The sequence below is a fragment of the Carcharodon carcharias genome, chromosome 5 (genome assembly GCF_017639515.1).
Source record: "Carcharodon carcharias isolate sCarCar2 chromosome 5, sCarCar2.pri, whole genome shotgun sequence".
NCBI lineage: Eukaryota > Metazoa > Chordata > Chondrichthyes > Lamniformes > Lamnidae > Carcharodon > Carcharodon carcharias.
The window spans coordinates 89,693,409-89,717,823 of record NC_054471.1 but is presented as its reverse complement, the minus strand read 5'-3'; positions in this window follow the sequence as shown (position 1 = coordinate 89,717,823).

Genomic DNA, 24,415 nt, shown 5'->3' with positions numbered 1-24,415 from the left:
ACTGGGTACTGAGTACTGTGTACTGAGTACTGTGTACTGAGTACTGTGTACTGAGTACTGTTTACTGAGTACTGAGTACTGTGTACTGAGTACTGAGCACTGAGTACTGAGCACTGAGTACTGTGTACTGTGTACTGGGTACTGAGTACTGGGTACTGAGTACTGGGTACTGACTACTGTGTACTGTGTACTGTGTACTGATTACTGAGCACTGAGTACTGTGTACTGAGTACTGTGTACTGAGTACTGTGTACTGTGTACTGGGTACTGAGTACTGTGTACTGAGTACTGTGTACTGAGTACTGTGTACTGAGTACTGTTTACTGAGTACTGAGTACTGTGTACTGAGTACTGAGCACTGAGTACTGAGCACTGAGTACTGTGTACTGAGTACTGTGTACTGTGTACTGAGTAATGTGTACTGAGTACTGTGTACTGTGTACTGGGTACTGAGTACTGGGTACTGAGTACTGGGTACTGAGTACTGTGTACTGAGTACTGTGTACTGTGTACTGAGTACTGAGTACTGAGTACTGAGTACTGAGTACTGAGTACTGTGTACTGAGTACTGAGTACTGTGTACTGAGTACTGTGTACTGTGTACTGAGTACTGTGCACTGAGTACTGTGTACTGAGTACTGTTTACTGAGTACTGGGTACTGAGTACTGTGTACTGAGTACTGTGTACTGTGTACTGAGTACTGTGCACTGAGTACTGTGTACTGAGTACTGTTTACTGAGTACTGGGTACTGAGTACTGTGTACTGTGTACTGGGTACTGAGTACTGGGTACTGAGTACTGTGTAGTGAGTACTGTGTACTGAGTACTGAGTACTGTGTACTGAGTACTGTGTACTGAGTACTGAGTACTGAGGACTGTGTACTGAGTACTGTGTACTGTGTACTGTGTACTGTGTACTGAGTACTGTGTACTGAGTACTGAGTACTGTGTACTGTGTACTGGGTACTGAGTACTGTGTACTGAGTACTGTGTACTGAGTACTGTGTACTGAGAATTGTGTACTGAGTACTGAGCACTGAGTACTGTTTACTGAGTACTGTGTACTGAGTACTGAGTACTGAGTACTGAGTACTGAGTACTGTGTACTGTGTACTGTTTACTGGGTACTGAGTACTGGGTACTGAGTACTGTGTACTGAGTACTGTGTACTGAGTACTGTGTACTGAGTACTGTGTACTGAGTACTGAGTACTGTGTACTGAGTACTGAGTAATGAGGACTGTGTACTGAGTGCTGTGTACTGTGTACTGATTACTGAGTACTGTGTACTGTGTACTGGGTACTGAGTACTGTGTATTGAGTATGTGTACTGCGTACTGTGTACTGAGTACTGAGCACTGAGTACTGAGCACTGAGTACTGTGTACTGAGTACTGTGTACTGTTTACTGAGTACTGTGTACTGATTACTGAGTACTTTGTACTGTGTACTGGGTACTGAGTACTGGGTACCGAGTACTGTGTACTGAGTACTGTGTACTGAGTACTGTGTACTGAGTACTGTGTACTGAGTACTGAGTACTGAGTACTGTGTACTGTGTACTGTGTACTGAGTACTGAGCACTGAGTACTGTGTACTGAGTACTTTGTAGTGAGTACTGTGTACTGAGTACTGAGTACTGTGTACTGTGTACTGTGTACTGAGTACTGTGTACTGAGTACTGTGTACTGAGTACTGTGTACTGAGTACTGAGCACTGAGTACTGTGTACTGAGTACTGTGCACTGTGTACTGAGTACTTTGTACTGAGTACTTAGTACTTTGTACTGTGTACTGGGTACTGAGTACTGTGTACTGAGTACTGAGTACTGTGCACTGAGTACTGTGTACTGTGTACTGAGTACTGAGTACTGAGTACTGAGTACTGTGTACTGAGTACTGTGTACTGTGTACTGAGTACTGAGCACTGAGCACTGTGTACAGAGTACTGTGTACTGAGTACTGAGTACTGAGTACTGAGTACTGTGTCCTGAGTACTGTGTATTGAGCACTGAGCACTCTGTTCAGTGCAAAGTGTACAGAGTACAGAGTACAGAGTACTGAGCACTGAGTACTGAGCACTGTGCACTGAGTAATGAGTACTGAGCTCTGAGCACTGAGCCTTGAGTACTGTGTACCGTGTACTGTGTACTGAGTACTGAGTAGTGAGTACTGTGCACTGAGCACTGAGCACTGATTACTGAGCACTGAGTACTGAGTACTGAGCACTGAGTACTGAGTCTTGAGCACTGAGCACTGAGCACTGAGCACTCTGTACAGTGTAAAGTGTACAGAGTACTGAGTACTAAGCACTGAGCACTGAGCACTGAGTAATGAGTACTGAGCACTGAGCACTGATAGTGATTACTGTGTACTGTTTACTGTGTACTGAGCACTGAGTAGTGAGTACTGTGTACTGAGCACTGAGCACTGATTACTGAGCACTGAGCACTGATTACTGAGCACTGAGCACTGAGTAGTGAGTACTGTGTACTGAGCACTGAGCACTGTGTACTGAGTAAAGAGCACTGAGCACTGAGTCGTGAGTACTCTGCACTATGTACTGAGCACTGAGCACTGAGTACTGTGTACTGTGTACTGAGTACTTAGCACTGAGTAGTGAGTACTGAGCACTGAGCAGTGAGCAGTGAGTACAGAGTACTGAGCACTGAGCACTGAGGAGTGAGTACTGAGAACTGAGCACTGAGTAGTGATTACTGAGTACTGTGTACTGTGTACTGAGCACTGAGTCGTGAGTACTGTGTACTGAGCACTGAGCCCTGATTACTGAGTACTGAGCACTGAGTAGTGAGTACTGTGTACTGAGCACTGAGCACTGAGCATTGTGTACTGAGTACTGAGCACTGAGCACTGAGTCGTGAGTACTGTGTGCTGAGTACTGAGCTCTGAGTACTGTGTACTGTGTACTGAGTACTGCGCACTGAGCACTGTGTAGTGAGTACTGAGCACTGAACACTGAACACTGAGCACTGAGTAGTGAGTAGTGAGTACTGAGTACTGTGTACTGAGTTTTGAGTACTGAGAACTGAGTACTGTGTACTGAGTTTTGAGTACTGAGAACTGAGTACTGTGTACTGAGTGCAGAGCATTGAGCATTGAGCACTGAGCAATGAGCACTGAGTACAGAGTACTGAGCACTTAGAACTGAATACTGAGCACAGAGATCTGAGCATTGAGTACTGGGCACTGAGCACAGTCTACTGCGTACTGAGTACTGAGTACTGAGCACTGTGTATTGAGTACTGAGCACTGAGCACTGTGTACTGAGCACTGAGTACTGAGTAGTGAGCACTGAGCACTGAACACTGTGTACTGAGTACTGAGCACTGAGAACCGTGTACTGAGTACTGTGTACTGAGCATTGAGCACTGAGCACTGAGTACTGAGTACTGAGTACTGAGTACTGAGCAATGAGTACTGAGCTCTGAGTACTGTGTACTGAGTACTGAGCACTGAGCACTGAGCACTGAGTACTGTGTACTGTGTACTGAATACTGAGCACTGTCTACTGAGTACTGAGCACTAAGCACTGAGTACTCTGTACTAAGCAATGAGCACTAAGTACTGTACACTGAGTACTGAGTACTGAGTACTGAGCACTGAGCACTGAGCACTGTGTACTGAGTACTGAGTAGTGAGTACTGAGTAATGAGTATTGAGCACTGAGTAGTGTGCACTGAGCACTTGGCACTGAGTAGTGAGTACTGAGCACTGTGTACTGAGTACTTTGTACTGAATACTGAGCACTGTGTACTGAGTACTGTGTACTGTATACTGAGTACTGAGTACTGAGTACTGAGCACTGAGCACTGAGCACTGGGTACTGAGTACTCAGTACTGAGTACTGAGTACTGAGTACTGAGTACTGTGTCCTGAGTACTGCGTATTGAGCTCTGAGCTCTCTTTACAGTGTAAAGTGTACAGAGTACAGAGTACTGAGCACTGAGTACTGAGCACTGAGTACTGAGCACTGAGTACTGAGCACTGTGCACTGAGTAATGAGTACTGAGCTATGAGCACTGAGTAGTGAGTACTGTGTACTGTGTACTGAGTACTGAGTAGTGAGTACTTGTACTGAGCACTGATTACTGAGCAGTGAGTACTGAGTACTGAGTCCTGAGTACTGAGTCTTGAGCACTGTGTACAGTGTAAAGTGTACAGAGTACTGAGCACTGAGCACTGAGGAGTGAGTACTGAGAACTGAGCACTGAGTAGTGATTACTGAGTACTGTGTACTGTGTACTGAGCACTGAGTCGTGACTACTGTGTACTGAGCACTGAGCACTGATTACTGAGCACTGAACACTGAGTAGTGAGTACTGTGTACTGAGCACTGAGCACTGAGCACTGTGTACTGAGTACTGAGCACTGAGCACTGAGTACTGTGTACTGTGTACTGTGTACTGAGTACTGAGCACTGAGTAGTGAGTACTGAGCAGTGAGCAGTGAGTACTGAGTACTGAGCACTGTGTACTGAGTACTGAGTGCTGAGCACTGAGCAGTGAGCAGGGAGTACTGAGTACTGATTACTGTGTACTAAGTTTTGAGTACTGAGTACTGAGTATTGAGTACTGAGCACTGAGCACTCTGTACTGAGTAATGTGTACAGAGCACTGTGTACTGAGTATTTAGCACTGAGCACTGATCACTGAGCACTGGGTACTGAGTACTGTGTACTGTGTACTGTGTACTGAGCCCTGAGCACTGAACACTGAGTCCTGAGTATTGGGCACTGAGTACTATTTACAGAGTGCTGAGTCCTGAGTACTGAGCACTGAGCACTGTGTACAGAGTACTGAGTACTGAGTACTGAGCACTGAGCACTGAGTACTGAGTACTGTGTACTGAGTACTGAGTACAGAGTACAGAGTACAGAGTACAGAGTACAGAGTACTGAGCACTGAGCACTGAGTACTGGGTACTGGGTACTGGGTACTGGGTACTGGGTACTGGGTACTGAGTAGTGAGTACTGAGCACTGAGCAGTGAGCAGTGATTACTGAGTACTGAGTAGTGAGCAGGGAGTACTGAGTACTGATTGCTGTGTACTAAGTTTTGAGTACTGAGTACTGAGCACTGAGCACTGAGTACTGAGTACTGAGCACTGTGTACTGTGCACTGAGTACTGAGTACTGAGTAGTGAGTAGTGTGTGCTGAGCACTGAGCAGTGAGTACTGAGTAATGAGTACTGAGCACTGAGTAGTGTGCACTGAGCACTTGGCACTGAGTAGTGAGTACTGAGCACTGTGTACTGAGTACTTTGTACTGAATACTGAGCACTGTGTACTGAGTACTGTGTACTGTATACTGAGTACTGAGTACTGAGTACTGAGCACTGAGCACTGAGCACTGTGTACTGTGTACTGTGTACTGAGTACTGAGTACTGAGCACTGAGCACTGTGTACAGAGTACTCAGTACTGAGTGCTCAGTACTGAGTACTGAGTACTGAGTACTGAGTACTGAGTACTGAGTACTGTGTCCTGAGTACTGCGTATTGAGCACTGAGCTCTCTTTACAGTGTAAAGTGTACAGACTACAGAGTACTGAGCACTGAGTACTGAGCACTGTGCACTGAGTAATGAGTACTGAGCTATGAGCACTGATTAGTGAGTACTGTGTACTGTGTACTGAGTACTGAGTAGTGAGTACTGTGTACTGAGCACTGAGCACTGAGCACTGATAACTGAGCACTGAGTACTGAGCACTGAGCACTGAGCACTGAGTGAGTACTGAGAACTGAGCACTGAGTAGTGATTACTGAGTACTGTGTACTGTGTACTGAGCACTGAGTCGTGAGTACTGTGTACTGAGCACTGAGCACTGATTACTGAGCACTGAACACTGAGTAGTGAGTACTGTGTACTGAGCACTGAGCACTGAGCACTGTGTACTGAGTACTGAGCACTGAGCACTGAGTACTGTGTACTGTGTACTGAGCACTGAGTAGTGAGTACTGAGCAGTGAGCAGTGAGTACTGAGTACTGAGCACTGTGTACTGAGTACTGAGTGCTGAGCACTGAGCAGTGAGCAGGGAGTACTGAGTACTGATTACTGTGTACTAAGTTTTGAGTACTGAGTACTGAGCACTGAGCACTCTGTACTGAGTACTTTGTACTGAGCACTGAGTACTGAGTACTGAGTACTGAGCACTGAGTACTGAGCACTGAGCACTGAGTACTGAGTACTGAGCACTGAGTACTGTGTACTGTGTACTGAGTACTTAGCACTGAGCACTGATCACTGAGCACTGGGTACTGAGTACTGTGTACTGTGTACTGTGTACTGAGCCCTGAGCACTGAACACTGAGTCCTGAGTATTGAGCACTGAGTACTATGTACAGAGTACTGAGTCCTGAGTACTGAGCACTGAGCACTGTGTACAGAGTACTGAGTACTGAGTACTGAGCACTGAGCACTGAGTACTGTGTACTGGGTACTGAGTAGTGAGTACTGAGCACTGAGCAGTGAGCAGTGATTACTGAGTACTGAGTAGTGAGCAGGGAGTACTGAGTACTGATTACTGTGTACTAAGTTTTGAGTACTGAGTACTGAGCACTGAGCACTGAGTACTGAGCACTGAGTACTGAGTACTGAGCACTGTTTACAGAGTACTGAGCGCTGAGTACTGAGCACTGTGTACTGAGTACTTTTTACTGAGCAGTGAGCAGGGAGTACTGAGTACTGAGTACTGAGTACTGTGTACTAAGTTTTGAGTACTGCGTACAGAGTACTGTGTACTGCGCACTGAGCACTCTGTATTGAGTACTGTGTACTGAGCACTGAGCACTGAGTACTGAGTCCTGAGCACTGAGCACTGAGTACTGAGTACTGAGCACTGTGTACTGTGTACTGTGTACTGAGTACTGAGCACTTAGCAGTGAGCACTGAGTACTGAGTACTGAGTACTGGGTACTGTGTACTAAGTTTTGAGTACTGAGTACTGAGCACTGAGCACTCTGTACTGAGTACTGTGTACTGAGCACTGAGTACTGAGTGCTGAGCACTGAGTACTGAGTACTGATCACTGAGTACTGTGTACTGTGTACTGAGTACTGAGCACTGAGCACTGAGCACTGTGTACTGTGTACTGTGTACTGTGTGCTGAGCACTGAGCACTGAGCACTGAGTCCTGTGTACTGAGCACTGAGCACTGTTCACAGAGTACTGAGCACTGAGTACTGAGCACTGCGTACTGAGCACTGTGTATTGAGTACTGAGTGCTGAGCACTGAGCAGTGAGCAGGGAGTACTGAGTACTGAGTACTGATTACTGTGTACTAAGTTTTGAGTACTGAGTACTGACTGCTGTGTACTGAGCACTGAGCACTCTGTACTGAGTACTGTGTACTGAGCTCTGAGTACTGAGTACTGAGCACTGAGCACTGAGTACTGAGTACTGAGCACTGAGTACTTTGTACTGAGTACTTAGCACTGAGCACTGATCACTGAGCACTGTGTACTGAGTACTGTGTACTGTGTACTGAGCCCTGAGCACTGAACACTGAGTCCTGAGTACTGAGCACTGATTACTGTGTACAGAGTACTGAGTCCTGAGTACTGAGCACTGAACACTGTGTACAGAGTACTGAGTACTGAGTACTGAGTACTGAGTACTGAGTACTGAGTACTGAGTACTGAGCACTGAGTACTGAGCACTGAGCACTGAGCACTGAGCACTGGGTACTGGGTACGGGGTACTGAGTAGTGAGTACTGAGCACTGAGCAGTGAGCAGTGAGTACTGAGTACTGTGTACTAAGTTTTGAGTACTGAGTACTGTGTACTAAGTTTTGAGTACTGAGTACTGAGCACTGAGCTCTGAGTACTGAGCACTATGTTCTGTGTGCTGAGTACTGAGTACTGAGCACTGAGCAGTGAGCAGGGAGTACTGAGTACTGAGTACTGATTACTGTGTACTAAGTTTTGAGTACTGAGTGCTGAGTACTGAGTACTGAGCACTCTGTACTGAGTACTGTGTACTGAGCACTGAGTACTGTGTACTGAGCAATGAGCACTGAGTACTGTGTACTGAGCAATGAGCACTGAGTACTGTGTACTGTGTACTGTGTACTGTGTACTGTGTACCGTGTACCGAGTGCTGAGTACTGTGTACTGAGTACTGTGTACTGTGTACCGTGTACTGAGTGCTGAGTACTGTGTACTGTGTACTGTGTACTGTGTACTGTGTACTGTGTACTGTGTACTGAGTGCTGAGTACTGTGTACTGTGTACTGTGTACTGTGTACTGAGTACTGTGTACTGAGTGCTGAGTACTGTGTACTGTGTACTGAGTACTGTGTACTGTGTACTGTGTACTCTGTACTGAGTACTGTGTACTGAGTGCTGAGTACTGTGTACTGTGTACCGTGTACTGAGTGCTGAGTACTGTGTACTGTGTACTGAGTACTGTGTACCGTGTACTGAGTGCTGAGTACTGTGTACTGTGTACTGTGTACTGTGTACCGTGTACTGAGTGCTGAGTACTGTGTACTGTGTACTGAGTACTGTGTACCGTGTACTGCGTGCTGAGTACTGTGTACTGTGTACTGAGTACTGTGTACCGTGTACCGTGTACCGTGTACTGAGTGCTGAGTACTGTGTACTGTGTACTGAGTACTGTGTACCGTGTACTGCGTGCTGAGTACTGTGTACTGTGTACTGAGTACTGTGTACCGTGTACCGTGTACCGTGTACTGAGTGCTGAGTACTGTGTACTGTGTACTGTGTACTGTGTACTGTGTACTGAGTACTGTGTACTGAGTGCTGAGTACTGTGTACTGTGTACCGTGTACTGAGTGCTGAGTACTGTGTACTGTGTACTGAGTACTGTCTACTGTGTACTGAGTACTGTGTACTGTGTACCGTGTACTGAGTGCTGAGTACTGTGTACTGTGTACTGTGTACTGAGTACTGAGTACTGTGTACTGAGTGCTGAGTACTGTGTACTGTGAACTGAGTACTGTGTACTGTGTACTGTGTACTGTGTACTGAGTACTGTGTACTGAGTGCTGAGTACCGTGTACTGAGTGCTGAGTACTGTGTACTGAGTACTGTGTACTGTGTACTGTGTACTGAGTACTGTGTACTGAGGGCTGAGTACTGTGTACCGTGTACTGAGTGCTGAGTACTGTGTACTGTGTACTGAGTACTGTGTACCGTGTACTGAGTGCTGAGTACTGTGTACTGTGTACTGTGTACTGTGTACCGTGTACTGAGTGCTGAGTACTGTGTACTGTGTACTGTGTACTGTGTACTGAGTACTGTGTACTGAGTGCTGAGTACTGTGTACTGTGTACCGTGTACTGAGTGCTGAGTACTGTGTACTGTGTACTGAGTACTGTCTACTGTGTACTGAGTACTGTGTACTGTGTACCGTGTACTGAGTGCTGAGTACTGTGTACTGTGTACTGAGTACTGTGTACTGTGTACTGTGTACTGAGTACTGTGTACTGAGTGCTGAGTACTGTGTACTGTGTACTGAGTGCTGAGTACTGTGTACTGTGTACTGAGTACTGTGTACTGTGTACTGTGTACTGAGTACTGTGTACTGAGTGCTGAGTACTGTGTACTGTGAACTGAGTACTGTGTACTGTGTACTGTGTACTGTGTACTGAGTACTGTGTACTGAGTGCTGAGTACCGTGTACTGAGTGCTGAGTACTGTGTACTGTGTACTGAGTACTGTGTACCGTGTACTGAGTGCTGAGTACTGTGTACTGTGTACTGTGTACCGTGTACTGAGTGCTGAGTACTGTGTACTGTGTACTGTGTACTGTGTACTGAGTACTGTGTACTGAGTGCTGAGTACTGTGTACTGTGTACCGTGTACTGAGTGCTGAGTACTGTGTACTGTGTACTGAGTACTGTCTACTGTGTACTGAGTACTGTGTACTGTGTACCATGTACTGAGTGCTGAGTACTGTGTACTGTGTACTGAGTACTGTGTACTGTGTACTGTGTACTGAGTACTGTGTACTGAGTGCTGAGTACTGTGTACTGTGTACTGAGTGCTGAGTACTGTGTACTGTGTACTGAGTACTGTGTACTGTGTACTGTGTACTGAGTACTGTGTACTGAGTGCTGAGTACTGTGTACTGTGAACTGAGTACTGTGTACTGTGTACTGTGTACTGTGTACTGTGTACTGAGTACTGTGTACTGAGTGCTGAGTACTGTGTACTGTGTAATGAGTACTGGGTACTGTGTACTCAGCACTGAGTACAGAGTACTGTGTACTGTGTACTGGGTACTGTGTATTGTGTACTTAGTACTGTGTACTGTGTACTGAGTGCTGAGTACTGTGTACTGTGTACTGAGTACTGTGTACTGTGTACTGTGTACTGTGTACTGTGTACTGAGTGCTGAGTGCTGAGTACTGTGTACTGTGTACTGAGTACTGTGTACTGTGTACTGTGTACTGAGTGCTGAGTACTGTGTACTGTGTACTGAGTACTGTGTACTGTGTACTGTGTACTGTGTACTGAGTACTGTGTACTGTGTACTGTGTACTGAGTGCTGAGTACTGTGTACTGTGTACTGTGTACTGTGTACCGTGTACCGTGTACCGAGTGCTGAGTACTGTGTACTGTGTACTGAGTACTGTGTACAGTGTACTGAGTGCTGAGTACTGTGTACTGTGTACTGTGTACTGTGTACCGTGTACTGAGTGCTGAGTACTGTGTACTGTGAACTGAGTACTGTGTACTGTGTACTGAGTGCTGAGTGCTGAGTACTGTGTACTGTGTACTGAGTACTGTGTACTGTGTACTGTGTACTGAGTGCTGAGTACTGTGTACTGTGTACTGAGTACTGTGTACTGTGTACTGTGTACTGTGTACTGAGTACTGTGTACTGTGTACTGTGTACTGAGTGCTGAGTACTGTGTACTGTGTACTGTGTACCGTGTACCGTGTACCGAGTGCTGAGTACTGTGTACTGTGTACTGAGTACTGTGTACAGTGTACTGAGTGCTGAGTACTGTGTACTGTGTACTGTGTACTGTGTACCGTGTACTGAGTGCTGAGTACTGTGTACTGTGAACTGAGTACTGTGTACTGTGTACTGAGTACTGTGTACTGAGTGCTGAGTACTGTGTACTGTGTACTGAGCACTGTGTACTGTGTACTGAGTACTGTGTACTGAGTGCTGAGTACTGTGTACTGTGTACTGTGTACTGAGTACTGGGTACTGTGTACTCAGCACTGAGTACAGAGTACTGTGTACTGTGTACTGGGTACTGTGTATTGTGTACTTAGTACTGTGTACTGTGTACTGAGTGCTGAGTACTGTGTACTGAGTACTGTGTACTGTGTACTGTGTACTGTGTACCGTGTACTGAGTGCTGAGTACTGTGTACTGTGTACTGTGTACTGTGTACTGTGTACTGAGTACTGTGTACTGAGTGCTGAGTACTGTGTACTGTGTACCGTGTACTGAGTGCTGAGTACTGTGTACTGTGTACTGAGTACTGTCTACTGTGTACTGAGTACTGTGTACTGTGTACCGTGTACTGAGTGCTGAGTACTGTGTACTGTGTACTGAGTACTGTCTACTGTGTACTGAGTACTGTGTACTGTGTACCGTGTACTGAGTGCTGAGTACTGTGTACTGTGTACTGAGTACTGTGTACTGTGTACCGTGTACTGAGTGCTGAGTACTGTGTACTGTGTACTGAGTACTGTCTACTGTGTACTGAGTACTGTGTACTGTGTACCGTGTACTGAGTGCTGAGTACTGTGTACTGTGTACTGAGTACTGTGTACTGTGTACTGTGTACTGAGTGCTGAGTACTGTGTACTGTGTACTGAGTACTGTGTACTGTGTACTGTGTACTGTGTACTGTGTACTGAGTGCTGAGTACTGTGTACTGTGTACTGAGTACTGTGTACTGTGTACTGTGTACATTGTAATGTGTACTGTGTACTGTGTACTGAGTGCTGAGTACTGTGTACTGTGTACTGAGTACTGTGTACTGTGTACCGTGTACTGAGTGCTGAGTACTGTGTACTGTGTACTGAGTACTGTGTACTGTGTACTGAGTACTGTGTACTGTGTACTGAGTACTGTGTACTGTGTACCGTGTACTGAGTGCTGAGTACTGTGTACTGAGTACTGTGTACTGTGTACTGTGTACTGTGTACTGTGTACTGTGTACTGAGTGCTGAGTACTGTGTACTGTGTACTGTGTACTGTGTACTGTGTACTGAGTACTGTGTACTGAGTGCTGAGTACTGTGTACTGTGTACCGTGTACTGAGTGCTGAGTACTGTGTACTGTGTACTGAGTACTGTCTACTGTGTACTGAGTACTGTGTACTGTGTACCGTGTACTGAGTGCTGAGTACTGTGTACTGTGTACTGAGTACTGTCTACTGTGTACTGAGTACTGTGTACTGTGTACCGTGTACTGAGTGCTGAGTACTGTGTACTGTGTACTGTGTACTGTGTACTGTGTACTGAGTACTGTGTACTGAGTGCTGAGTACTGTGTACTGTGTACCGTGTACTGAGTGCTGAGTACTGTGTACTGTGTACTGAGTACTGTCTACTGTGTACTGAGTACTGTGTACTGTGTACCGTGTACTGAGTGCTGAGTACTGTGTACTGTGTACTGAGTACTGTGTACTGTGTACTGAGTACTGTGTACCGTGTACTGAGTGCTGAGTACTGTGTACTGTGTACTGTGTACTGTGTACCGTGTACTGAGTGCTGAGTACTGTGTACTGTGTACTGTGTACTGTGTACTGTGTACTGAGTACACAGTACTCAGCACTCAGTACACAGTACTCAGTACACAGTACACAGTACACAGTACTCAGTACACAGTACACAGTACTCAGCACTCAGTACACAGTACACAGTACTCAGCACTCAGCACTCAGTACACAGTACTCAGTACACAGTACACAGTACACAGTACTCAGTACACAGTACACAGTACTCAGCACTCAGTACACGGTACACAGTACACAGTACTCAGTACACAGTAGACAGTACTCAGTACACAGTAGACAGTACTCAGCACTCAGTACACGGTACACAGTACACAGTACTCAGCACTCAGTACACAGTACTGTGTACCGTGTACTGAGTGCTGAGTACTGTGTACTGTGTACTGAGTACTGTCTACTGTGTACTGAGTACTGTGTACTGTGTACCGTGTACTGAGTGCTGAGTACTGTGTACTGTGTACTGAGTACTGTGTACTGTGTACTGTGTACTGAGTACTGTGTACTGAGTGCTGAGTACTGTGTACTGTGTACTGAGTGCTGAGTACTGTGTACTGTGTACTGTGTACTGAGTACTGTGTACTGAGTGCTGAGTACTGTGTACTGTGAACTGAGTACTGTGTACTGTGTACTGTGTACTGTGTACTGAGTACTGTGTACTGAGTGCTGAGTACTGTGTACTGTGTACTGAGTGCTGGGTACTGTGTACTCAGCACTGAGTACAGAGTACTGTGTACTGTGTACTGGGTACTGTGTATTGCGTACTTAGTACTGTGTACTGTGTACTGAGTGCTGAGTACTGTGTACTGTGTACTGAGTACTGTGTACTGAGTACTGTGTACTGTGTACTGTGTACTGAGTGCTGAGTACTGTGTACTGTGTACTGAGTACTGTGTACTGTGTACTGTGTACTGAGTACTGTGTACTGTGTACTGTGTACTGAGTGCTGAGTACTGTGTACTGTGTACTGTGTACTGTGTACCGTGTACCGTGTACCGAGTGCTGAGTACTGTGTACTGTGTACTGAGTACTGTGTACCGTGTACTGAGTGCTGAGTACTGTGTACTGTGTACTGTGTACTGTGTACCGTGTACTGAGTGCTGAGTACTGTGTACTGTGAACTGAGTACTGTGTACCGTGTACTGAGTGCTGAGTACTGTGTACTGTGTACTGTGTACTGTGTACCGTGTACTGAGTGCTGAGTACTGTGTACTGTGAACTGAGTACTGTGTACTGTGTACTGTGTACTGAGTACTGTGTACTGTGAACTGAGTACTGTGTACTGTGTACTGTGTACTTAGTACTGTGTACTGAGTGCTGAGTACTGTGTACTGTGTACTGAGTACTGTGTACTGTGTACTGTGTACTGTGTACCGTGTACTGAGTGCTGAGTACTGTGTACTGTGTACTGTGTTCTGTGTACTGTGTACTGAGTACTGTGTACTGAGTGCTGAGTACTGTGTACTGTGTACCGTGTACTGAGTGCTGAGTACTGTGTACTGTGTACTGAGTACTGTCTACTGTGTACTGAGTACTGTGTACTGTGTACCGTGTACTGAGTGCTGAGTACTGTGTACTGTGTACTGAGTACTGTCTACTGTGTACTGAGTACTGTGTACTGTGTACCGTGTACTGAGTGCTGAGTACTGTGTACTGTGTACTGAGTACTGTGTACTGTGTACCGTGTACTGAGTGCTGAGTACTGTGTACTGTGTACTGAGTACTGTCTACTGTGTACTGAGTACTGTGTACTGTGTACCGTGTACTGAGTGCTGAGTACTGTGTACTGTGTACTGAGTACTGTGTACTGTGTACTGAGTGCTGAGTGCTGAGTACTGTGTACTGTGTACTGAGTACTGTGTACTGTGTACTGTGTACTGAGTACTGTGTACTGTGTACTGTGTACTGAGTGCTGAGTACTGTGTACTGTGTACTGAGTACTGTCTACTGTGTACTGAGTACTGTGTACTGTGTACCGTGTACTGAGTGCTGAGTACTGTGTAGTGTGTACTGAGTACTGTGTACTGTGTACCGTGTACTGAGTGCTGAGTACTGTGTACTGTGTACTGAGTACTGTCTACTGTGTACTGAGTACTGTGTACTGTGTACCGTGTACTGAGTGCTGAGTACTGTGTACTGTGTACTGAGTACTGTGTACTGTGTACTGTGTACTGAGTACTGTGTACTGTGTACTGTGTACTGAGTGCTGAGTACTGTGTACTGTGTACTGAGTACTGTGTACTGTGTACTGTGTACTGAGTACTGTGTACTGTGTACTGTGTACTGTGTACTGAGTGCTGAGTACTGTGTACTGTGTACTGAGTACTGTCTACTGTGTACTGAGTACTGTGTACTGTGTACCGTGTACTGAGTGCTGAGTACTGTGTAGTGTGTACTGAGTACTGTGTACTGTGTACCGTGTACTGAGTGCTGAGTACTGTGTACTGTGTACTGAGTACTGTCTACTGTGTACTGAGTACTGTGTACTGTGTACCGTGTACTGAGTGCTGAGTACTGTGTACTGTGTACTGAGTACTGTGTACTGTGTACTGTGTACTGAGTGCTGAGTACTGTGTACTGTGTACTGAGTACTGTGTACTGTGTACTGTGTACTGAGTACTGTGTACTGTGTACTGTGTACTGAGTGCTGAGTACTGTGTACTGTGTACTGAGTACTGTGTACTGTGTACTGTGTACTTTGTAATGTGTACTGTGTACTGTGTACTGAGTGCTGAGTACTGTGTACTTTGTACTGAGTACTGTGTACTGTGTACCGTGTACTGAGTGCTGAGTACTGTGTACTGTGTACTGAGTACTGTGTACTGTGTACTGTGTACTGTGTACTGTGTACTGTGTACCGTGTACTGAGTGCTGAGTACTGTGTACTGTGTACTGAGTACTGTGTACTGTGTACTGTGTACTGTGTACTGAGTACTGAGTACTGTGTACTGAGTGCTGAGTACTGTGTACTGTGTACTCAGCACTGAGTACAGAGTACTGTGTACTGTGTACTGGGTACTGTGTATTGTGTACTTAGTACAATGTACTGTGTACTGAGTGCTGAGTGCTTTGTACTGAGTTCTGTGTACTGAGTACTGAGTACTGTGTACAGTGTACTGGGTACTGTGTACTGTCTACTTAGCACTGTGTACTGAGTACTGTGTACTGAGTGCTGAGTGCTGTGTACTGAGTTCTGTGTACTGAGTACTGAGTACTGTGTACAGTGTACTGGGTACTGTGTACTGTCTACTTAGCATTGTGTACTGTGTACTGAGTGCTGAGTGCTGAGTGCTGAGTGCTGAGTGCTGAGTGCTGTGTACTGAGTACTGTGTACTGAGTACTGTGTACTGTGTACTGAGTACTGAGTACTGTGTACTGAGTACTGAGTACTGAGTACTGAGTACTGTGTACTGAGTACTGAGTACTGAGTACTGTGTACTGAGTACTGTGTACTGACTGCTGAGTAATGTGTACTGAGTACTGTGTACTGAATACTGAATACTGAGTACTGTGTACTGTGTACTGAGTACTGAGTACTGAGTACTATGTACTGTGTACTGAGTACTGTTTACTGACTACTGAGTACTGTGTATTGAGTGCTGAGTACTCTCTACTGTCTAGTGAGTAATGTGTACTCAGTATTCAGTAGTGAGTACTGTGTACTGAGTAGTGATTATTGCGTACTGTGTACTGAGTAGTGAGTAATGTGTAGTGCATTGTGAATACTGTGTACTGTTTGCTGAGTATTGTATACTGAGTGTTGAGTTCTGTGTACTGACTGCTGTGTACTGAGCCGTGAGTAGTGAGTACTGTGTACTGAGTAGTTAGTAGTGAGTACTGAGTAGTGAGTAGTGAGGACTGTGTAGTGCGTAGTGAATACTGTGTACTGAGTGCTGTTTATTTTGAGGTGAGTCCTGTGCCCTGTGTAATGAGTCCTGAATCCTGAGTAGTTAGTACAGTTTACTGAGTAGTTAGTAGTGAGTACTGAGTACTGACTAGTGAGTACTGTCTACTGAGTAGTGAGTAGTGATTACTTTGTACTGAGCATTGAATAGTGAGTTCTGTGTAGTGAGTACTGTGTTCTGAGTAGTGAGTACTGTGTTCTGAGTAGTTATTACTGTGTTCTGAGTAGTGAGTACTGTGTATTGAGTAGTGAGTACTGTGTACTGAGCAGTGAGTACTGTGTACTGTGTACTGAGTACTGTGTACTGAGTAGTTAGTACTGTGTACTGAGTACTGTGTACTGGGTGCTGAGTACTGAGTACTGAGAACTGAGTACTGAGTACAGAGTACTGAATACTGTGTACTGTGTACTGGTAAATGGGTACTGTGTACTGAGTACTGTGTACTGTATACTGAGTACTGATTACTGAGTTCTGAGTACTGTGTACTGAGTACTGTGTACTGAGTGCTGACTACTGTGTACTGAGTACTGAGTACTGTGTACTGTGTACTGAGTACTGTGTACTGAGTGCTGACTACTGTGTAATGAGTACTGTGTACTGTGTACTGAGTACTGTGTACTGAGTGCTGAGTGCTGTGTACTGTTTACTGTGTACTGGGTACTGAGTACTGAGTACTGTGTACTGAGTACTGTGTACTGAGTAGTGAGTACTGTCTACTGAGTAGTGAGTAGTGATTACTTTGTACTGAGCATTGAGTAGTGAGTTCTGTGTAGTGAGTACTGTATTCTGAGTAGTGAGTACTGTGTTCTGAGTAGTTATTACTGTGTTCTGAGTAGTGAGTACTGTGTATTGAGTAGTGAGTACTGTGTACTGAGTAGTGAGTACTGCCTACTGAGTAGTGAGTAGTGAGTACTGTGTACTGAGTATTGAGTTCTGTGTACTGAGTAGTGAGTACTATGTACTGAGTAGTGAGTACTGTGTACTGAGTACTGTGTACTGAGTAGTGAGTACTGTGTCCTGAGTATTGAGTTCTGTGTACTGTGTAGTGAGTACTATGTACTGAGTAGTGAGTACTGTGTACTGAGTAGTGAGCAGTGAGTAATGTGTACTGAGTAGTGAATAGTGAGTACTGTGTAGTGCAGAGTGATGACTGTGTACTGAGTACTTAGTACTGTGTAGTGAGTACTGTGTACTGAGTGCTGAGTACTGTGTACTGTGTACTGTGTACAGTGTACTGTGTACTGAGTACTGAGTACTGAGTACTGTGTACTGAGTATTGTGCACTGAGTACTGTGTACTGAGTACTGAGTACTGTGTCCTGAGTACTGTGTACTGAGTGCTGAGTACTGTGTACTGAGTACAGTGTACTGAGTACAGTGTACTGAATACTGTGTACTGAGTACTGTTTACTGAGTATTGTGTACTGAGTACTGTGTACTGAGTACTGTGTACTGTGTACTGAGTACTGAGTACTGTGTCCTGAGTACTGTGTACTGGGTGCTGAGTACTGTGTACTGAGTACTGAGTACTGTGTACTGAGTACTGAGTACTGTGTACTGGGTACTGTGTACTGAGTACTGTGTACTGTGTACTGGGTACTGTGTACTGTGTACTGAGTACTGTGTACTGAGTACTGAGTGCTGTGTACTGAGTACTGTGTACTGAGTACTGTGTACTGAGTACTGTGTACTGAGTACTGAGTACTGAGTACTGTGTACTGAGTACTGAGTACTGTGTACTGTCTAGTGAGTAATGTGTACTCAGTATTGAGTAGTGAGTACTGTGTACTGAGTAGTGAGTATTGCGTACTGTGTTCTGTGTAGTGAGTAATGTATACTGAGTAGTGAGTAGTGAGTACTGTGTAGTGCATTGTGAATACTGTGTACTGTTTGCTGAGTATTGTATACTGAGTGTTGAGTTCTGTGTACTGACTACTGTGTACTGAGCCGTGAGTATTGAGTACTGTGTACTGAGTAGTTATTAGTGAGTACTGAGTACTGAGTAGTGAGTATTGAGTACTGTGTAGTGCGTAGTGAATACTGTGTACTGAGTACAGTGTATTTTGAGGTGAGTCCTGTGCCCTGTGTAATGAGTCCTGAATCCTGAGTAGTGAGTACTGTGTACTGAGTAGTTTAGTAGTGAGTACTGAGTACTGACTAGTGAGTACTGTCTACTGAGTAGTGAGTAGTGATTACTTTGTACTGAGCATTGAGTAGTGAGTTCTGTGTAGTGATTACTGTGTTCTGAGTAGTGAGTACAGTGTTCTGAGTAGTTATTACTGTGTTCTGAGTAGTGAGTACTGTGTATTGAGTAGTGAGTACTGTGTACTGAGTAGTGAGTACTGCCTACTGAGTAGTGAGTAGTGAGTACTGTGTACTGAGTATTGAGTTCTGTGTACTGAGTAGTGAGTACTATGTACTGAGTAGTGAGTACTGTGTACTGAGTACTGTGTACTGAGTAGTAAGTACTGTGTCCTGAGTATTGAGTTCTGTGTACTGTGTAGTGAGTACTATGTACTGAGTAGTGAGTACTGTGTACTGAGTAGTGAGCAGTGAGTAATGTGTACTGAGTAGTAAATAGTGAGTACTGTGTAGTGCAGAGTGAAGACTGTGTACTGATTACTTAGTACTGTGTACTGAGTACTGTGTACTGAGTGCTGAGTACTGTGTACTGAGTACTGTGTACTGTGTACAGTGTACTGTGTACTAAGTACTGAGTACTGAGTACTGTATCCTGAGTACTGTGTACTGAGTGCTGAGTACTGTGTACTGAGTACTGTGTACTGAGTACTGTGTACTGAGTACTGTGTACTGAGTATTGTGCACTGAGTACTGTGTACTGAGTACTGAGTACTGTGTCCTGAGTACTGTGTACTGAGTGCTGAGTACTGTGTACTGAGTACAGTGTACTGAATACTGTGTACTGAGTACTGTGTAATGAGTATTGTGTACTGAGTACTGTGTACTGAGTACTGTGTACTGTGTACTGAGTACTGAGTACTGTGTCCTGAATACTGTGTACTGAGTGCTGAGTACTGTGTACTGAGTACTGAGTACTGTGTACTGAGTACTGAGTACTGTGTACTGAGTACTGAGTACTGTGTACTGGGTACTGTGTACTGAGTACTGTGTACTGTGTACTGGGTACTGTGTACTGTGTACTCTGTACTGAGTACTGTGTACTGAGTACTGAGTGCTGTGTACTGAGTACTGTGTACTGAGTGCTGAGTACTGTGTACTGAGTACTGTGTACTGAGTACTGTGTACTGAGTACTGAGTACTGAGTACTGTGTACTGTGTACTGAGTACGGTTTACTGAGTACTGCTTACTGTGTACTGAGTACTGAGTACTCTGTACTGTCTAGTGAGTAATGTGTACTCAGTATTCAGTAGTGAGTAGTGAGTATTGCGTACTGTGTTCTGTGTAGTGAGTAATGTATACTGAGTAGCGAGTAGTGAGTACTGTGTAGTGCATTGTGAATACTGTGTACTGTTTGCTGAGTATTGTATACTGAGTGTTGAGTTCTGTGTACTGACTACTGTGTACTGAGCCGTGAGTATTGAGTACTGTGTACTGAGTAGTTAGTAGTGAGTACTGAGTACTGAGTAGTGAGTATTGAGTACTGTGTAGTGCGTAGTGAATACTGTGTACTGAGTACAGTGTATTTTGAGGTGAGTCCTGTGCCCTGTGTAATGAGTCCTGAATCCTGAGTAGTGAGTACTGTGTACTGAGTAGTTTAGTAGTGAGTACTGTGTACTGACTAGTGAGTACTGTCTACTGAGTAGTGAGTAGTGATTACGTTGTACTGAGCATTGAGTAGTGAGTTCTGTGTAGTGAGTACTGTGTTCTGAGTAGTGAGTACTGTGTTCTGAGTAGTTATTACTGTGTTCTGAGTAGTGAGTACTGTCTACTGAGTAGTGAGTAGTGATTACTTTGTACTGAGCATTGAGTAGTGAGTTCTGTGTAGTGAGTACTGTGTACTGAGTAGTGAGTACTGCCTACTGAGTAGTGAGTAGTGAGTACTGTGTACTGAGTATTGAGTTCTGTGTACTGAGTAGTGAGTACTATGTACTGAGTAGTGAGTACTGTGTACTGAGTAGTGAGTACTGTGTCCTGAGTATTGAGTTCTGTGTACTGTGTAGTGAGTACTATCTACTGAGTAGTGAGTACTGTGTACTGAGTAGTGAGCAGTGAGTAATGTGTACTGAGTAGTGAATAGTGAGTACTGTGTAGTGCAGAGTGAAGACTGTGTACTGAGTAGTGAGTACTGTGTACTGAGTTCTGTGTACTGAGTACTGAGTAGTGAGTAATGTGTACTGAGTAGTGAGTTGTGAGTACTGTGTTGTGAGTAGTGAGTACTGTGTACTCAGTATTGACTACTGTTTACTGAGTACTGAGCATTGAGTTTGTGTACTGAGTGCTGTGTACTGAGTATTTAGTACTGTGTACTGAGTATTGAGTACTGTGTACCGATTACTGTGTACTGTGGACTGTGTACTGTGTAGTGAGTAATGTGTACTGAGTAGTGAGTAGTCAGTACTGTGCACTGAGTCCTGAGTCCTGAGTCCTGAGTCCTGAGTCCTAAGTCCTGAGTCCTGAGTCCTGAGTCGTGAGTCCAGTGTAGTGAGTAGTGAGTCCTGAGTCCTGTGTAGTGAGTACTGAGTACTGAGTCCAGAGTACTGAGTCCTGAGTCCTGTGTAGTGAGTCCTGAGTCCTGTTTCCTGAGTCCTGAGTCCTGTGTAGTGAGTCCTGAATCCTGAGTCCTGTGTAGTGAGTAGTGACTTCTGAGTTCTGAGTTCTGAGTCCTGAGTGCTGAGTCCTGTGTAGTGAGTACTTTGTACTGAGTAGTGAGTACTGTGTACTGAGTATTGAGTACTGTGTACTGAGTACTGTGTACTGTGTACTGAGTAGTGAGTAATGTGTACTGAGTAGTAAGTAGTCAGTACTGTGCACTGAGTCCTGAGTCCTGTGTAGTGAGTAGTGAGTCCTGAGTCCTGTGTAGTGAGTAGTGAGTCCTGAGTCCTGTGTAGTGAGTACTGAGTACTGAGTACTGAGTCCTGTGTACTGTGTACTGTGTACTGAGTCCTGTGTAGTGACTATTGAATACTGTGTACTGAGTAGTGAGAACTGTGTAATGAGTAGTGAGTTCTGTGTCCTGAGTGGTGAGTACTGTGCACTGTGTACTGTGTACTGAGTAGTGAGTTGTGAGTAATGTGTACTGAGTAGTGAGTAGTGAGTACTGTGTACTGAGTAGTGAGTACTGTGTACTGAGTAGTGAGTACTGTGTACCGAGTATTGCGTACTGTGTACTGAGTACTGTGTACTGCGTATTGAGTATTATGTACTGAGTGCTGTGCACTGAGTACTGAGTAGTGAGTAATATGTACTGAGTAGTGAGTTGGGTGTAGTGGGTACTGTGTACTGAGTAGTGAGTACTGTTTAATGAGTAGTGAGTACTGAGTAATGAGTAGTGAGTAGCGAGTACTGTGTACTGAGTACTGTGTACTGAGTACTGTGTACTGAGTACTGTGTACTGAGTATTGAGTATTGAGTACTGTGTACTGGGTAGTGAGTTCTGTGTACCGAGTAGTGAGTACTGTGCACTGTGTACTGTGTACTGAGTGGTGAGTTGTGAGTACTGTGTACTGAGTAGTGAGTACTGTGTACTGATTATTGCGCACTGTGTACTGAGTACTGTGTACTGCGTATTGAGTACTATGTACTGAGTGCTGTGCACTGAGTACTGAGTAGTGAGTAATATGTACTGAGTAGTGAGTTGGGTGTAGTGGGTATTGTGTATTGAGTAGTGAGTACTGTGTAATGAGTAGTGAGTACTGAGTAATGAGTAGTGAGTAGCGAGTACTGTGTACTGAGTACTGTGTACTGAGTACTGTGTACTGAGTATTGAGTGCTGTGTAATGAGTAGTGAGTACTGTGTAATGAGTAGTGAGTAGCGAGTACTGTGTACTGAGTACTGTGTACTGAGTAGTGAGTACTGTGTACTGAGTAGTGAGTACTGCCTACTGAGTAGTGTGTAGTGAGTACTGTGTACTGAGTATTGAGTTCTGTGTACTGAGTAGTGAGTACTATGTACTGAGTAGTGAGTACTGTGTACTGAGTACTGTGTACTGAGTAGTGAGTACTGTGTCCTGAGTATTGAGTTCTGTGTACTGTGTAGTGAGTACTATGTGCTGAGTAGTGAGTACTGTGTACTGAGTAGTGAGCAGTGAGTAATGTGTACTGAGTAGTGAATAGTGAGTACTGTGTAGTGCAGAGTGAAGACTGTGTACTGAGTAGTGAGTACTGTGTACTGAGTAGTGAGTTGTGAGTACTGTGTTGTGAGTAGTGAGTACTGTGTACTCAGTATTGACTACTGTTTACTGAGTACTGAGCATTGAGTTTGTGTACTGAGTGCTGTGTACTGAGTATTTAGTACTGTGTACTGAGTATTGAGTACTGTGTACCGATTACTGTGTACTGTGTACTGTGTACTGTGTAGTGAGTAATGTGTACTGAGTAGTGAGTAGTCAGTACTGTGCACTGAGTCCTGAGTCCTGAGTCCTGAGTCCTGAGTCCTAAGTACTGAGTCCTGAGTCGTGAGTCCAGTGTAGTGAGTAGTGAGTCCTGAGTCCTGTGTAGTGAGTACTGAGTACTGAGTCCAGAGTACTGAGTCCTGAGTCCTGTGTAGTGAGTCCTGAGTCCTGTTTCCTGAGTCCTGAGTCCTGTGTAGTGAGTCCTGAATCCTGAGTCCTGTGTAGTGAGTAGTGACTTCTGAGTTCTGAGTTCTGAGTCCTGTGTACTGAGTACTGTGTAGTGCGTATTGAGTACTATGTACTGAGTGCTGTGCACTGAGTACTGAGTAGTGAGTAATATGTACTGAGTAGTGAGTTGGGTGTAGTGGGTACTGTGTATTGAGTAGTGAGTACTGTGTAATGAGTAGTGAGTACTGAGTAATGAGTAGTGAGTAGCGAGTACTGTGTACTGAGTACTGTGTACTGAGTACTGTGTACTGAGTATTGAGTGCTGTGTAATGAGTAGTGAGTACTGTGTAATGAGTAGTGAGTAGCGAGTATTGTGTACTGAGTACTGTGTACTGAGTAGTGAGTACTGTGTACTGAGTAGTGAGTACTGCCTACTGAGTAGTGTGTAGTGAGTACTGTGTACTGAGTATTGAGTTCTGTGTACTGAGTAGTGAGTACTATGTACTGAGTAGTGAGTACTGTGTACTGAGTACTGTGTACTGAGTAGTGAGTACTGTGTCCTGAGTATTGAGTTCTGTGTACTGTGTAGTGAGTACTATGTGCTGAGTAGTGAGTACTGTGTACTGAGTAGTGAGCAGTGAGTAATGTGTACTGAGTAGTGAATAGTGAGTACTGTGTAGTGCAGAGTGAAGACTGTGTACTGAGTAGTGAGTACTGTGTACTGAGTTCTGTGTACTGAGTACTGAGTAGTGAGTAATGTGTACTGAGTAGTGAGTTGTGAGTACTGTGTTGTGAGTAGTGAGTACTGTGTACTCAGTATTGATTACTGTTTACTGAGTACTGAGCATTGAGTTTGTGTACTGAGTGCTGTGTGCTGAGTATTTAGTACTGTGTACTGAGTATTGAGTACTGTGTACCGATTACTGTGTACTGTGTACTGTGTACTGTGTAGTGAGTAATGTGTACTGAGTAGTGAGTAGTCAGTACTGTGCACTGAGTCCTGAGTCCTGAGTCCTGAGTCCTGAGTCCTAAGTCCTGAGTCCTGAGTCCTGAGTCGTGAGTCCAGTG